This window comes from Dendrobates tinctorius, unplaced genomic scaffold (assembly GCF_039654945.1).
Source record: "Dendrobates tinctorius isolate UK_male_01 unplaced genomic scaffold, ASM3965494v1 ptg000089l, whole genome shotgun sequence".
Lineage (NCBI taxonomy): Eukaryota > Metazoa > Chordata > Amphibia > Anura > Dendrobatidae > Dendrobates > Dendrobates tinctorius.
In genome coordinates, this window is record NW_027361757.1 from 19,246,194 (window position 1) to 19,264,482 (window position 18,289).

Sequence of the window (18,289 nt, forward strand, 5' to 3'; positions counted from 1 at the left end):
ATCGCAGCTCTTTGACCGGTGGTAACGAACTTACCGCTGATCAGAGCCTCTGTTTGCCATGCTATCACGCAGATGACAGGGTGGCAAACAGATGTTCGGGCTCTCATTCATCTGAATGGGGTCCAGGATTGAGTTTGGGTACTGTTCTGGTACTCGAACCAAACTTTGTTTAAAATAAACATCCACAGGTTCGCCCATCAGCAGCCTCTAGTTTATTAGTGCAGACAGCCCACTTGATGATTGACCATTCAGTAGACTGCACAGCAGGGCAGATTACCAGTCCTGACATAATGATAGGTATATACAGTATATACGGTTCAGCTGGCCTACAGTAAAATATAAGGGGTAACACTTCCAACTTTATTATGTGAAACTTTATATGACCGCCTGTATTTGCTTGCTTCTCCTTTTATTGGGTAGTTGTATTGTACTGCTTTGAGTAGGATTGCCTTCAGGAGGATGAGGAGCCCAATACCAGGGTGGTCCACTGCGGGGCAGTTTTTTGTGCTGAGTGCTGTTGTACTACTCTGGGCAGGAGTTCAGAGGGGATTATATAAGATGTGGTGTGGAGTGTGACGCACCAGAATGTGCCAAAAGAGGGACCCACTCTGGGTTATCAACTAGATTTTTCATTTTCTCTGGAAAACTTATTCAAAAGATAGACAGCCAATAGTTTTTACATAAACAAACAATAAAGCTTATTATAATCTGTAAAATGATAATTACAATCAAAACCACCTGTAAGCATCGTTCCTATTCTGCTGTGTTCCGGACTTTGCCCTTACTGTTGCCCTTAAGCCTGGCTTCGTTCGGCCATACTGGTTCCTGTGACATCACCGCCTGTTGGTCCCGCCCGCCGGGTTTAAATAGCTTTCCTGGACGTTACTACCTTGCTTGTATATCTCGTTCTGTACCTGATCTGCTAGCTGGGAGTTGCACGCTGTGCTACCTCCTTCCTTCCTGCTGAATCCACCTGGATTACCTGCTGCCTAACTGCCGCTGCCTGGACCTTCTGACGGTGTCGGCCTGAAGGCTCCTTCCAGCCCTGCCTCCACCGCTCACCGCTACTACAGCACTCACGGTATGCGCTGAAGATCTTGACTGCTGTGTGCGTTCCACCTGAGAGACTATCCCTGCTACCTTTGCACATCCAGTATCTATTACCTAGTGACTTTCTCTGCCACTGCACTGTGCCCGAAGATTCCCCCCCGCAAGGGAGAGGGCTAAGTGACTGTCCTTGCCTGCATTCTTAAGACTGTGTCTGCTTACATCTACATAGTGCTGGTGTACAACTTGCTATCTACTGGACTGAGTTCTGCTGCTGTTACCACTGCTGTCATTATCTGGCTCCGCCAGCACCTGTGCTGTTCTGTGCTGCTTGTTTAATACAAACTACTTTCACGTATACCTGTGTCTGTGACTCTATCATCTAGCCACTGTCTTCATAGAAACCTACTATACATCGTTACAGGATATACAAGCCACCAATATGGAGACCGCAGGTGTAGAGTCCCTGGAGAAACGTGTAAGCAAGCAGCTTGCTTTGATACGGCAGGATGTGGCAGGCATTAGGACCCAGCTGGACACGCTGGAGCAACGTATCGAACACAACGCCGGGGCAGCAGAGGCACAGTTGCAACGACTGGCAAATCGGATTACGGCGCTGGAACAAGCAGCTCCTCTTCAGGGTGATCGTGTTCTGGCGTTGGAGCAAGCGATTCCTATGCAGCTTGATCGGATTGCTGCTCTGGAACAGGCCCCAGCCGCGCAGGTAGCAGGTGTTGCCCGGGATACTACACCGACCTTCCCGAAGCTTCCACCCTTCCGGTTCGCTGGCGAGAGGGATAAATTCCGAGGATTTTTGAACCAGTGCCGGATCTTCTTTGCTGCTCATGCCCCACAGTTCACTACGGAACGCTCCAAAGTTCTGACCATAGTCATGCTGCTGTCTGGTAAGGCGCTCGCGTGGGCCAACCCTTTGATTGAGACCGACGACCCTCTGCTTAACTCTATGGACAATTTCATTGCCGCAATGACGCAGATGTTTGATGACCCGAACCGAGCTAATACTGCTGAGACGACGCTGCTGACCCTTCGGCAGGGGAAGCGTTCGGTGCTGGAGTATGCATTGGACTTCCGTAGATGGGCTTTAGACACCACCTGGAACGGGGCAGCCAAGCAGGCCATCTTCCGCAGGGGATTGTCCACGGCAGTTAAGGATGAACTGGCACGCGGGGACTCGCCCGTGCTTCTTGGGGACTTCATCAACCACTGCATCCGCATTGACAATCGACTCTCTGAGCGCAGACAGGAGCGCTGGTCTGATCTACGGTTTAATAACACTGTTCCGTTCTCTTCTCCCTCCAGAGATGTCACCAGCAGGAGGAATCCCGAGCCCGAACCGATGCAGGTGGATGCCGTACGTAGAAATCCTCCTGATGCCCGCAAGGAGCATCGCTTTAAGGAAAACCTGTGCTTCTACTGCGGGGGGACCGGTCACTTCATCTCCGAGTGTCCAGTCAGGAGACGTAAGACGGCTGCAGCTATCATTGATTGTAACTCCGAGGCGGGGGAGTCCTGCGTCCTAGATCTGAACAATTCGGGGGGCAGAGACAATCAGAGAGACCTGGACTTTGCCGATATGAATTCGCTGGCATCTCTTCCATTGAACGCAGTGGTGATCTCGATGACATCCGTCGTTTCCTCCTTCGCTACTAAGAAGAATTCCCACTATTACCTATCCTTGAGGGTCTGCTTCCAGGGTCGGTGTGTCGAGAGCGCCGCCATGTTGGACTCCGGGGCCAGTGGAAACTTCATGGATATCGCGTTTGCTAGGAAGCATGGAATCAGGGCAGTGAAGAGGGAGTCGTCAGTCTTGATGGAGACAGTAGACGGGTCACCACTTACATCGGGACCGGTAACCATGGAGACTGAGTCGGTGAAGGTATGCATTGGAGAGGACCATGTGGAACATTTGTCCTTTTTACTAATATCTTCTCCTCACTTTCCTATTATCCTGGGGTTACCTTGGCTCCAGGTTCAGAATCCTCGCATCAACTGGGAGACCAGGGAAGTGCAGTTCCCTCCAAGTTCTAACAGCAACCCCGCTATTCCTAAGGTCGCTGCTATCCCCAAGGTAGTAGCTACGACTGAGGGACAATTACCAATGGAGTATCAGGATCTGGCAGAGGTATGTGATAAGAAGAGGGCAGATATGTTACCTCCCCACCGGCCTTATGATTGCCCGATAGAACTGATATCTGGGGCGGAGATCCCATTCGGGCGTATTTACCCTTTGTCTGGTCCTGAATTAAAGGCCTTGAAGGATTTCATCGACGAGAATCTCGCCAAGGGCTTCATCCGACCGTCTACTTCTCCTGCGGGTGCACCAATCTTCTTCGTGAAGAAAAAGGACGGGGGTCTGCGTCCTTGCATGGACTACCGTGATTTAAACAAGGTAACGGTCATGAATCGGCACCCGCTACCCTTAATCTCTGAACTACTGGAGATGGTGAAGCAGGCTAAGATATTCACCAAACTGGATCTTCGGGGAGCCTACAATCTCGTGAGAATTCGGTCTGGAGATGAGTGGAAGACGGCCTTCCGCTGCCGTAATGGACACTTCGAATCACGGGTCATGCCGTTCGGACTACGAAATGCTCCTGCAACCTTTCAGCATTTTGTTAATGACATTTTCCGAGATGTGCTTGATGTATTTATGGTTGTGTATCTCGATGACATTTTAATCTTTTCCAGTGATCTCGAGGAACATCGGCTCCACGTGAGGACAGTGCTGCAACGCCTGCTGCATAACCATCTTTACATCAAGTTGGAGAAATGCGAGTTCCACAGGGCAACAGTGCAGTTCCTCGGTTATGTCATCTCTCCACAGGGTCTCCAGATGGACGATCAAAAGACCAGAGCGATCCAGGAGTGGCCAGCGCCAGGATCGGTGAAAGAAGTTCAGAGGTTTGTGGGATTCGCCAACTTCTATAGGCGCTTCATCCGTAACTTCTCTGAGATTGTGGCTCCCATCACCCAACTGACCAAGAAGGGGGTACCGTTCCGGTGGACTCCGCAAGCCCAGGAGGCGTTCACACGGCTGAAGGACAAATTTGTGTCGGCTCCCATCTTAAGACATCCAGACCCAGACCTGAGCTTTACTCTTGAGGTGGACGCATCGGATGTCGCCATCGGCGCAGTGTTGTCACAGAGAGGAGGTGAGAAGGCAGTTCTTCATCCTTGTGCCTTTCTTTCTCAGAAGCTATCCCCGGCGCAGAAGAACTATGACGTAGGGAACAAGGAGTTACTGGCGATTGTGACGGCATTCAAGGAGTGGAGACACTTGCTGCTGGGGTCCTCAACTCCGATTACAGTTCTTACCGACCACCGAAACTTGGAATTCATGCAGTCCGTAAGATGTTTGAACCCACGTCAGGCACGTTGGAGCTTGTTTCTAAACCAATTCAACTTCATCATCTCCTACAGGTCGGGGGCACGGAATGGTAAGGCAGATGCGCTATCTAGGATTGCTGCTCCTGAGGAAGTGATTAAGTCGTCTCCTAGTACTGTTGTGTCTCCCGCTCATTTCATCTCTGCAATCCATCATCAGGATCTTCTGTCTGAGATCAAAGCAGCATACGTAGCAGATCCGTTGCTAAGGCAACCTACCCCCGAAGTAAGCCTAAATTACAATGGAGGAGTGTGGTTACAGGAGAATCGGCTGTATGTACCAGAGGTGACAAGACTTGAAGTCCTCCGACTGATCCATGATTCTAAGATTGGGGGACATCGTGGAATAACGAAGACCCAAGAGTTCCTGGCTCGGTACTTCTGGTGGCCTTCGTACCGGAAGGACGTGGAGGGATACGTGTCATCCTGCGAGGTATGTGCTCGGTTCAAGACGCCTCGTGCGTCGCCTTCCGGGTTGTTACAACCCTTGCCTATACCATCTCGTCCCTGGAGATCCATCTCAATGGACTTTATTGTTGAACTACCGGTCTCCAAGGGTAAGAACACCATTCTAGTGGTCGTGGACCGCCTCACTAAGGCAGCACACTTTATCCCTTGCGCTGGATTACCCACAGCAAAACAGACTGCAGACTTGTTGATTCAAGAGGTGGTCCGTCTGCACGGAGTCCCGGATGAGGTGATCTCGGATCGTGGGGTGCAGTTCACGTCTAGGTTCTGGAGGTGTTTCTGCGCGGCTCTGGATATTAGAGTAAGTCTGTCTTCGGCTTACCATCCACAGACTAATGGACAGACGGAACGTACGAATCAGACCCTGGAGCAGTACCTCCGTTGCTACTTAAGTCATCTGCAGGACGATTGGGTAGATCTGCTTCCCCTGGCAGAGTTCACATATAACAACTCGCAGCACTCCTCGACTAAGCAGTCACCGTTCTTTGCTAATCAGGGTTACCACCCAAGCATCTTGCCGCAGTTCCCCAAGGAGGCTGCAGTGCCTGCTGTGTCTGACCATCTTTCTTTCTTACAGCAGAATTTGGAAGCTCTGAAGACCACCTTGACGACTGCGCAGGAAAGGTATAAGAGAGCAGCAGATCGTACCAGGAGGCCGGCTCCGGTGTATAGGGTGGGAGATACGGTCTGGTTGTCTACCAAGAATCTGAGGGTGAGGGCACCGACTGTCAAGCTGGGGCAGAAGTTTGTAGGGCCATACAAGATCGTGGCTCTAGTGAATTCGGTAGCGGTGCGTCTGAAATTACCCCCTGCCTGGAAGGTTCACCCGGTGTTCCATGTTTCACTACTAAAGCCAGTTGTACCAAATTCTTTCCCAGGGCGTACTTCCTCTCCTCCAGCTCCAGTGCTCGTTGATGGACATGAACAATATGTCGTGGAGAAGATTCTGGATTCACGGATCTTCAGAAGGAAGTTGCAATACCTGGTCAAGTGGCAAGGATACTCTGTCGAGGAGAATTCCTGGGAACCGGTGGAGAATATCTGTGCTCCGCGGCTGCTGGAGCAGTTTCATCTAAGGTACCCGGACCCGGACATCGTTCCTATTCTGCTGTGTTCCGGACTTTGCCCTTACTGTTGCCCTTAAGCCTGGCTTCGTTCAGCCATACTGGTTCCTGTGACATCACCGCCTGTTGGTCCCGCCCGCCGGGTTTAAATAGCTTTCCTGGACGTTACTACCTTGCTTGTATATCTCGTTCTGTACCTGATCTGCTAGCTGGGAGTTGCACGCTGTGCTACCTCCTTCCTTCCTGCTGAATCCACCTGGATTACCTGCTGCCTAACTGCCGCTGCCTGGACCTTCTGACGGTGTCGGCCTGAAGGCTCCTTCCAGCCCTGCCTCCACCGCTCACCGCTACTACAGCACTCACGGTATGCGCTGAAGATCTTGACTGCTGTGTGCGTTCCACCTGAGAGACTATCCCTGCTACCTTTGCACATCCAGTATCTATTACCTAGTGACTTTCTCTGCCACTGCACTGTGCCCGAAGATTCCCCTCCCGCAAGGGAGAGGGCTAAGTGACTGTCCTTGCCTGCATTCTTAAGACTGTGTCTGCTTACATCTACATAGTGCTGGTGTACAACTTGCTATCTACTGGACTGAGTTCTGCTGCTGTTACCACTGCTGTCATTATCTGGCTCCGCCAGCACCTGTGCTGTTCTGTGCTGCTTGTTTAATACAAACTACTTTCACGTATACCTGTGTCTGTGACTCTATCATCTAGCCACTGTCTTCATAGAAACCTACTATACATCGTTACACCACCTTTACAAGCTCCAGCATTACAACTTTTTAAGGACAGTGGATAAAAGTCCCACATTTTATGGACTAACCAGGAATTTCAGGATGATTGGCCACCCTGGACCTGCTACAAGTGATTCACTAGATGTAGCCCTGACTCAGCCCCCCGTGAGACCGGCCGAGAAAGCACAATAGTGATGTCTCTCCCTATAAACAAATAAGAAGAGACCTGTCAATCTAGGGGAGCAGGGCAGGGAGATGCCACAGGGGACCTTCCTCAGACTGGTCATCCTATCTGAGACACAGTTCCAGATGGCTTTTCAAAGTATATTCTGTCTGAAAAGGCCGCAACATTTCAGAATAAAACATACAGGACTCAAATATCGCAGCCAGTTTCTGATTCATGCTACCTGTTGTTCGCGCAGCATGAGTCAGATGACAAGGTTCCCTTTAAGCTCATTTGAAAATCATTTAACCTGACAAACAAGGGTTTTGCTTGTTGATCGGATGATTGCCTGCCTGTTTAAACAGGACAACAATCAGGAAACAAGTGTTCCCAGGAAACATTGTCCCCGATTATCAGCCAGTGTAAATGGGCCCTAACTTTCATGAAAGGTGCGGACATGTGGAATCTCTCAGAGTGTATGGTGTTGTTGAATACCTGAGTGGCCCTAAAAGAGACAATACCCTAAACTGAGTGAACTTGAACGTAATCTATAACTGCCATTTGAGGCCTGGTGCCATTCTCTGCTTCCAGCATAGAAATCACACCATGGTCACGTTGCATGTTTGTGTCTACCTGGAGGTGAGCGTCTATGAACAATAGTGGTGTATCAGGTAAGAGCACTGACAGACATACCGGTCTATGCAGGAACGTGGCACAGTGGCAGGATTGGGCAGGCTGCAAAACAGATATTGTGACAAAACCCAACCGGAGGAAAACTCCTACAGAGGTTGAGTGGTCTTTTACATAGACAGGTAAACTGCCCAAAAAGCTCGGATGGACAATATTGGAAGTCAACCAATGCTCGTTTTCCCTGCCAAAATCATTGTGAATGTTCAAAGTGCATGGGGACACACAATCCTTACGACAGTCGTTTGTCCCCGTACACTTTGCATTATTGGCAGCATAACACTGCTGGGAACCAACAGAGAAGTGACTGAAAAACTAAAAGAAGTCTGTATAATTTTATACGCTTGTCGTCTAATCAGTTTGAAAGAAAAAAGTTGTGTAAGCTGTCCTGAGTCATGTAGGAAGAAGAGCGCACAACTGTTGTCTAGCCGCATCTGAAAAAGGTGGCCTGGAGGAACACATTCTTCTGTCTATTGAGCTCATTTCTTCTGATTCACTCTTAGCTGTAAGAACACATAAAGCTGTCACTGTCATTCGCACCATTCTGGCACTGTGAAAGATCACATCCTAAGACCTTAAAGGGGTTGTCCAAGCTAAGTAAATAGCTGCCCTAATACTACCAAAATACATATTATATACTCACCCTTCATTCCAGTGCTGCGCACATCAATGATCCCTGCTGGTGTTCTGTCTTAATAAGATCGCACACGTCACCTGTGAACGCTGCAGCCAATCACTGGCCTCAGCGGTATGCGGCTTAAAGCTATAGCTTGCAGCCAATGTAAACAGTATACCAGCAGGGACTCAGTGCTGGAATGCATGATAAGTACCGTATATATTCTTTGACTATGTTAGAAGTACTGCAGCTTTTTACTCAACTTAATCAACAATGTTAATATTTCAGACTGCTGTCATTTCCAAATAATTCCAGCAAGTAAAACAAGAAACCACTTTATTAACATTTTATATGGGAAATCTTATCTGAGATCTGAATATTGCCTGACGTCCTTGAAATCCCCCACAACGAGTTTGGTAAGACTGAGCTATACACATCTCGATTCTCTGCGCCATGACAGCGACATTCTACACCCGGTTCCTGTATGTGTCTGCGCTGCACTTATGCGCCGTCCACACTGACCTCACCAGGCGGGAGTGATCAATCAAAGGGAATAGGCGTGTTTTTAAAAGATGACATGGAATACTGTACCGACCCAATGATTCAGGGTAATGGTATTAACACACATGCAAGTTTTTATTTTAAAACTATAGAAAAACCACAAATATATATCTTAGCTACAAACTATGAGGAGTCAGGTAATAGGAGACTTTGTGATGTCAGGCTCCCTTTTAGGTAATGATGTCTGGCTTTTACTCTTTGCCAACTGAAATAACCATGAGGACTAGAGGGAGCCTAATGTTTCTGGATCAGATCATAGGACTACAGCAGCACAATCTCAGTCGGCCAGCAGTGCATTCACATGGCTTGGATGTGGACTGTTAGATGATCTGATGGGAACTTCCTCATCAAATCCCCAATTTCTGAGCCCCTTCGGCACATTCACCAGCTTCAGATAGTAGGAATTTCCCACCCATTGTGTGGATGTACTAATATATTGCATTGGACACCCTTCACGTGTCTGCTCTATTCTTTATGAGAAATAAAACTCATACGAAATCTATTTCCAAATCCCATCGTTTTATGCGGTTTTTACAGAAATCCTGGTCAAACAAAATCCTCTAAATGCATCCAGTCACCCCATAATTGCCCATTTATGGGTGAGCATGTTGTTTTGACTGACTATACTAGCAGAGATTTCTATGTGCTGGAAAATGCTTGTAAATCCCTCCATAGTTAAAAAGAATTCTTCATGAATACCTGGCTTTAGATAATTAAAAGCCAACATTATCAGCCAAAGATAAGAGAAAAGCTCTTCATTGCAATAATTTGGCTTCCATAAATATTGACTTACTAAGATCAGCTCCTGATTACACTTTCTTGGATCAGTGATACTTTATAATATTCGCACAGCAGACATAGGAAACCATGCAGCATTGTGTCATTACAGTCCTGACCATTTTCATAGGTGTTGATAGGAGAAGCTACAGAGCTCACGTCAAAATGTATAATACTAATATTAATACTAACATTTTATTACATTGATGACAATGAAACTGCACATACGCAGCAATATTCAATGTGTAGCAGTCACTGCCGGGTGCTGCAGGTCAGAGGCTAATCTTTCAAATACAAGATGATCAGCAGCACTTGGTAGCATCCACTATACGGAGCTATTCGCAGTAAAATACTGAAGTGAGAGCTCCAAGAATTCTTGTAGAAGTTTTTACAGTGTTTGTAAGTACTTTTGTCTGAGAGAGATTCAAATCCAAAAACCTTCCCAACCCTTGGACATGTCTGATATTAATCTGCTTATTCAGTGTAATCTGAATGTAATCTGTTTGCTGTCTGTTATCCATCATCTTGGAGAGATCAGAGATTGCCTTGCACTGCTTTTAATGAGATTACTGATAACCAATACAAGGCAAAATGTCTGCCCCATGCTCACACTACTTTATCTCGAAGATCTCTGGCTCTGACAATCTTCTGAAATATCTAAACATATATTTTAGTGCATTTTTTTTTCCTTTTTTTTCCCTTTTTTTTTTCCTCAAGAGCCAGCGTTGGCTATACATTTCCGATGGCTGTTGGCCAAATGCCCAGTAAACAGCTGCTTATTCCAACCCATCAATATACATGAATGTGTTGCTCATCCAAGTGCGTATGTGTTCTGAATTGGGAGATGAGAGTAAGGGTCCCATTACACTAAGCGACGCATCAGCGATCCCGACAACGATACGACCTGGTCAGGATTGCTGGTGTGTCGCTACATGATCACAGGTGAGTTGTCAAACAGGCAGATCTCACCAGAGATTAGGACCAGCGAGGACGCGGGTACCTGCTATTTACCCTGGGTACCAGCTCCCAGCGTCTGCTTACAACGCTGGGAGCTCGCTGATCAATGGTCTCCCACTGTTGTGCATCATTTTTGACCGTATACGTCTATTGGAGGCAAACACCAAGATGTACTACGTCTAGCTGTCCACCTCCAACAGTTTTATATACGGAGGAAAATTACACAGGACAGAGCTCACGGTGACTCCATCTACATTATTATAGTCAATGGTCCTGTTTTCGAATGCGTCATAATCACGATTTGAAGGGGAAGAAGCCCCAACATGGGGAAGATGACAATGTGAAAAAGCTCTTAGAGTAGCAGCGGAGTTCAAGCCAATGGTGCAATGATGGTCCGAAATTCCAATCTAGAAGCAGGGAGCCATGAGTCTGAAAAAAAGCAAGCACTGGAATACCCATTTTAGAGTAGAACTAATAATAAAAGATGCTTACAGATCCATAGAATATGAACTGATGACTTACGTGTTTCTTTACTAAGTGAGTAAAGGGGGTTTTACACATAGCGGTATCGCTAACAATATCGCTAAAGCATCACCAATTTGGTGACGCAGCAGCGATATCGCTAACGATATCGCTATGTGTGATACTTACCTCCGACTGGCTCCCCCGCTGTCCATCGCTGATCGCGCAGCTCCATTTCTCGTCGGGCGCTTCCTGCTGGCGCCGACGAGCAACACGTTGAATTGGACGGGAGGACGTCAGGATCGCCGCATCAGAAAGGTAAGTAAAGACCGCTAGATCGCTGCTGCATCGCTGTGAGATCTACCTGTGTGGCAGCTCACTAGCGGCCATTTAGCGATGCACCAGCGATCCTGACCGGGTCGTATCGTGGTCGGGATCGCTGGTGCATCGCTAAATGTAAAGGGGCCTTAAGATACTAAACAAGTTCCATAAATTAAAATGCTAGTGTGAACTACCCGTGGGAAAAGGTTTACCGTATATTTTTCAGCTGTCTGATTTTGTCAAACGTATTTACTAAGCGTGATTTCCACTATCAGCTCAGCTGTAATCTAATGTTTGTTTGAGACTAGTGCAGTATCATCAAAACTGTCACTGCTCCTGAGGGTAAGGGTACCATTACTCTAAGCAACGCACCAGCGATCCCGACAACGATATGACCTGGTAAGGATCGCTGGTGCATTGCTAAATGGTCGCTAGTAAGCTGTCAAACAGACAGATCTACTCAACAACGCAGCAACGATCCGGTGATCCGACCTCGGCAGTCGTTGGTAACTTCTCACACAGCAGCTATTCTGACGACTCCCACATGCATCCCTGAGTTCTGCGTCGCCAACGAGGTCACTTGTTGGCATCAAACACAGCGATGCATGCTGGCCAGCGGGATGCCAGCGATCAGAAAATGGCTGCCACGAGAGGTGGTGAGTTCTCCTTCAATGGAAGTCTTCAAACAGAGGCTGGACAGACATCTGTCTGGGATGATTTTGTGAATCCTGCTTTGAGCAGGGGGTTGGACCAGATGGCCCAGGAGGTCCTTTCCAACTCTATGATTCTATAGGGAGTTTGTTCCAAACATCTAGGAGAATTAATCACTGTATGGCTGGATGTTTGGGGTCATTGTCCAGCTGCCAAATAAGTTGAGAGCAAATCACACGTCTCCTGATGATATTACATGATGGATAAGTATCTGCCTAGATTTCTCAGCATTGAGGACACTATTAATTCTGACTAGTGATGAGTGAGTAGGCTCGCCACTACTTGGTACTAGCCAGAGTATCTCAATGCTCGAGATGCTCGGAGCTCGTTGAGTATTTCCGGGGTTGCTCGGCGGGAGCTCAGATCCACGCCCTGCATGTTTGGCACTCTTTAGAGAGTCAATGAACATGCAGGGATTGTCTGCCACACACTGTAATGCCACAGCCTTGTTGGTTGTGGCATTACAATTATTGGCTGGCCGCAAAGCATCATCAGGTCTATATGAGACCTGGCATCGCCATGCTCGTCACAGTCTACTCCGGAATCAGGCAGTGTAGGGAGAGTTGCTGCTGAGCTAGGGAGAGATTTGCTTGTGTCTTAGTGTAGTTATACCACAATATATTAGACATACTGTATCTCCATCTCAACTAACAGGCCTTCTGAATGACCAATCCAGCTGAATAGATATCAGTGCTAGGCAGGCAGGCAGGATATGTGGGTATATAGATATCAGTGCTAGGCAGGCAGGCAGGCAGTGTATATGGCAGACGGCAGTGCATATAGGAAGAGGGTCCAATCCAGTTCTGTCTTCTGCTGATGCCTTTACAGATATTTCTAGACATAGCCACAGGTATCAGGGGCCAGGAATAATTTTTTGGGATCATAATCCTGATTATTTGCTTAAAAGGCAATCCAGAGAACATCGTTTTTCTGCTCCATTTTCTTGTTGGCACTGCAGAATACAACCAGATCCTTTCTATATTACAACACTAAAAATCCATCTATTTAAAACTGGTTTGTCCATCACATGGATCACATATAAAAAGTGCGCTCAAAATTCTGCCATTTCTGGCCTCCATTTAAATTTTGTTGCAGTGTGTTTGCGAAGTTATTGACACCAGTTTGCTGTTAAAAATAGTTACCTACAGGCCAGCTATTTAAAACTGTGGTTTTCTGTCACATGGATCACATATAAGTTCGCTCCAAATTCAGCCATTTGTAGTGAATGTGGAAAATATTGTCCTCCGTTAAAAATGGGCAAGGCGCATGGCAAGGGACGGGGAACTGGATGTGATGGTGATGGTGCATGCAGAGGCTGAGGCAGTGGCCGTGGGCAAGCTGAAATTGTTCCACAACAAACACCCACATCTCGCCCGACCTTCCTGTCCCAATTATTAGGGGACCGCAGCACACCACTATTGTACCCAGAGCAGTGTCAAAAGGTTGTGGGTTGGATAGCTGATAATGCTTCCAGTCACTTTGCCACCACCACCAGCCTGTCTTCCACACGGTCAAGTCTCAGTAGACGTGAGTCTGATCCGCATATTCCTCACCCTGATCCTCCTTCCTCCCACCATGCCGAGTGCCCGGAGACAAATGATCCCACAATTGGACACTCTGAAGAGATGTTCACTTTTCCATTTATAGATTTGGGCCTCTCGCCCGGTCCACTTGAAGCGGGCCAAGAGGAGATCGCATGCAACGATGCCCAAATATTTTAGAAGCCAAGGTCACATGAAGGCAATGGTGGGAAAGTGTTACAAGAGGTGGACGATGATGGGACACAATGACACAATTGCCAGAAAGTCAGGAGGAGGACCAGGGTGCGGAAGTGGAAGACGAGGTGTTGGATGATTTAGTAACTGACCCAACCTGGCAGGAGGACATGCAGAGTGAGGACAGCAGCACACAGGGGGAGGGAGGTGTAGCACCCAAACAGGCAGGAAGAAGCAAGGCAGAAGGCGGGCAACCGTTCCCCGTAACACCAACACAACGGAAGTTGCCAGTCCAACTGATAGGTCTTCCCGAGTCTGGTTGTTTTTTTAAAGACTCTGTCGATAACCCCAAAAAGGCCATTTGCACCACCTGCCAGGACAGCATCAGCAGGGGTAATAAAACTACCAGCCTGACCACCACCAGCATGATCAGGCGTATGGCAGCAAAGCACTTTGTGGGCCGAACACCAGGGTCCAGGAACAGTGTATGTGGGTGGACACCACTGCTTCTTCCGCTGTTGTGCGTGCAAGCCAATCCCCTGTCTATGGTGCATGCGAAGATGCCTCCTGCCCTGCACCTGTTGTTGCACACTCAGCTAGAACCATCAGAAAACATGTCCACGTCCTTGTCCCAGCACAGCGTTCAGTTGTCCATACCCCAGTCCTTGGAACGCAAGCGTAAATACGCAGCCAACGCCCCACAGGCCACACTACTAAATTCCCACATTTCGTGACTGCTTGCGTTCAAAATGTTGCCTTTTAAGCTCATGGAGACAGAAGCTTTTCGCAACCTGATGGCAGTGGCCGTCCCTTGGTACTCGGATCCCAGCCGCCACTATTTCTCCCGGTGTGCCATCCCCTGCATTACAAAAGCACGTGTCTCACAACATTAGCCGTGCCCTCAACAATGCAGTTACTGGGAAAGTCCACCTAACCACCGACACGTGGACATTGCTTGTGGGCAGGGACAGTACATCTCGCTGACGGCACGCTGGTTTAGCATAGTGGAAGCCGGGACCCAGTCGATATTGGGATGGAACATGTCCTCTCGACGCCGAGGATTGCGGGCCCTAGGTCAATCAGGATTGCCCCCACAGTCTACAGCTATTGCACCTCCTTCTCCTCTTCAGCCTCCATCTCCGAAATTAACACATCAATCACAAGCTGGAAGCACTGCAGCACTGCATCAGCCAAGCAGCAGCAGGTTGTGCTGAAGCTAATATGCTTAGGTGAGAAACTGCACAATGCCGAAGAGTTGTGGACAGGCAGATCTGTGGCTGACACCGCTGAACCTACAGCCAGGCATGGTCATTAGTGACAATGGACGGATCCTGGTGGCGGCTCTGAGCCCATGTGCTTAACCTTATGGTTCAGCGGTTTCTCAAAACCTACCCAGAGCTGCCAGATCTGCTTGTCAAAGTACGCCGCCTGTGTGCCCATTTTAGAAAGTCAGCTACAGCTTCCGACGCCCTTGCCGTCCTTCAGAAGTGTTTGCAGCTTACAGCTCATTGACTGGTATGTTATGTCCACATGCGTTGGAACTCTACACTGCAGATGCCCTTGCCGTCCTTCAGAAGTGTTTGCAGCTTACAGCTCATCGACTGGTATGTTATGTCCCCATGCGTTGGAACTCTACACTGCAGATGTTGAGAAGGTTTTGTGAGCAGAAGAGGGCAGCTGTTGACTACCAGCATCAACAAGGCCGTCGGTATTCCGTTCAGACATAAGACCTCAGGAATGGACATGGATGTCAAACATATGTACCATCCTCCAAAACTTTGAGGACTCCACCAAGATGGTGAGCGGCGATTACACCATAATTAGCGTCACCATCTCGCTTCTCTGTGTTCTGAAACACTCTCTGCTCACAATCAAAGTGCATTGCACACGGAACACAATGAGATGGAGCAAGGAACCATACAGGGTGACTACACACAGCCCAGCCTCAACTCAACCCAACATGGCTTGGGTGACAATGAGGAAGAGGAAGAACAAGAGCTAGTTTCTTGTGCTATAGACTGTACTACCTGCACAACTGTCGTACCATCTGTTCAGCGTGGATGGCCTGAGGACAGGGAGGAGGAGAGCATAGTCAGTCGTCCTCTTGGTGAAGACACGGAAGTCTTGTCTGTTAGCAGTCTGGCATGTATGGCTGAGTTTATGTTACGCTGCCTTTCCTGTGACCCTCGCGTTCTCAAAATTTTGGGTGACAGTCATTATTGGTTGGTGACAGTTCTAGACCCACGCTACATGGAAAACTGTCATGAACTCATTTTATGCTCCACCAGTTGAGAGTTCCCCTTCCGTTCTCCCTCTGGTGGTGACAGGAGGTAGTGCGGTTGGTTTAAGTGGTAGTGATCTGCCACCTGATGAGGAAGATAACGATTGGATATCTGGAGTATCAGACTGGATATAAGACAGCCGACGCCCTATCCGGGTGCTGGTGATTCAGTCTGCTTCTCAGGTCCTGGACTTCAGCTCTCTTCCAGTCTTCTCAAGTTAAGTTTGTTTTTGCTAATGTTCACACTTGCGCTTGCTAATGTTCACACTTGCGCTTTTTGGTCAATTCAGTTTGCTGTGTAATCAGCCTGCCCCTGCTGGGGCTATGCTGAAATTCCAGCCCTATTAATCAGTACTTGTCAATCTGCTTTTTGTCCCTTATTAGATTGGCCTCTTTTTTGCTCTGTCTCAGAATATTTCAGAGTGCTGATATAGGTTTTGAAGTCTAGTGACTTCAGGGTTAATTTTTCTATCAGAAGTGTTGGACAATATTTTTGTAGGTTGTTTTTGGCAGATTGCAGACAGTGTCTTTCCTTTTCTGTCCTTTTTAGTTAGCCGGGCCCCATCGTTTGCTCAGCCTATTTTCCTGCCTTTGTTTGTATTTTCATCTTGCTTCACCATCAATACATGTGGGGGGCTGTCTTTCCTTTGGGGTCTGCTCTGGGGCAGTTAGTTTTCCTCTTTTCCTGCTTTAGGCTTATGTAGTTCTCCAGTTGTGATGAGGCGTCTAGGACCAATGTAAGAACGCTCCACGACTGCTTCTAGTTGTGCGGTTAAGATCAGGGATCTGCAATCTGCATAGTTACCAACTTCTCTGGTTTTCGGAGACTTAGCTTTTTGTCTTGTTTTTCCTCCTCGGTTTCCCATTCATAACAGAATCACCAGCCATACCGCAGATTCTAGGGTACTCAAAAGCAGGAAAGAATTGTTAGAGAAAAAGAAAAGGAAAAAAGAAAAAAAATGTGTCAGAATTTTTTTTTTTTTTAATGTATTTTTTCCTCTTTTTTTCTGGGGCCGTAGGAGGATTTTTTTTTCTTAATGGAGATTAAGCAACTTTCTGATCGTGTGGAGCAGCTTGCTGCTAAAGTACAGGGAATTTCCACCTACCTTATTCAGTCACATGCTGATGAACCCAAGATTCCTACTCCTGATGTGTTTTTTGGGGATCGGTCTAAATTTCTGAATTTTAAGAATAATTGTAAATTATTTCTTGCTTTGAAGCCTAACTCATCGGGGAGCTCTGTGCAGCAGGTTAAAATTGTCATCTCCTTGCTGCGCGGCGATCCCCAAGATTGGACTTTTTCTCTGACACCTGAAAATCCTATTCTGACTAATGTGGATGCAGTTTTTCAGGCCTTGGGGTTGTTGTATGATGAACCTAATGCCGTTGATCAAGCTGAGAGAACCCTGTTGGCATTAAACCAGGGTCGGGATCCTGCAGAGTTGTACTGTCAAAAATTCTGAAAGTGGGCGGTCCTTACTACATGGAATGATAGTGCATTGGCAGCTCTCTTTCGGAAAGGTTTGTCAGAGACCGTAAAAGATGTTATGGTGGGATTTCCTGTTCCCTCTGGTCTGGATGGCTCTATGTCATTAGCCATTCAAGTTGATTGACGTTTACGTGAACGTAAAACTACATGGGAGGCGCTGCCACCTTTTGAACAAATGTCTGAACCTATGCAATGTGATGGGGTTTTGTCTAGGGCGCAACGTCGGGAGTTTAGAAGGCGTAATAAGCTGTGTTTTTTCTGTGGAGACGCCTCTCATACTATTTCTGTCTGCCCTAAACGAGAGAAAAGTTTTGCACACACATTTGCTGTGGGCAGTATACAACCTAAGTTCCTTTTGGCAATTACTCTGATCTGCTCCTTGTCCACATTTTCCACTAAGGCTTTTGTGGATTCAGGAACAGCTCTGAATCTGAGGGATTTGGACTTTGCTAAACGTTGTGGTTTTTCCATGACGCCTCTGCAGACGCCCATTCCTTTGAGGGGTATTGATGCCACTCCTTTGGCGGAGAATAACCTCAGTTTTGGACCCAGTTGATAATGCGAGTTGCCCCAGACCACCAAGAAAATTGTAAATTTTTGGTGCTGCATAATTTGCATGATACTATTGTTCCCCTGGGGTTCCCCTGGTTGCAAACTCATAACCCAGTTTTGGATTGGAAATCTGTGTCTGTGGTGAGTTGGGGTTGTCAGTGTGTTCTTAGGGACGCTCCTGTTTTCTCCACCTCTCCTCAGTCTCATAATATTCCTGATTATTTGGCTGATTTCTCTGATGTTTTTAGTGAGAGTAAGTCAGCGTCTTTGCCTCCT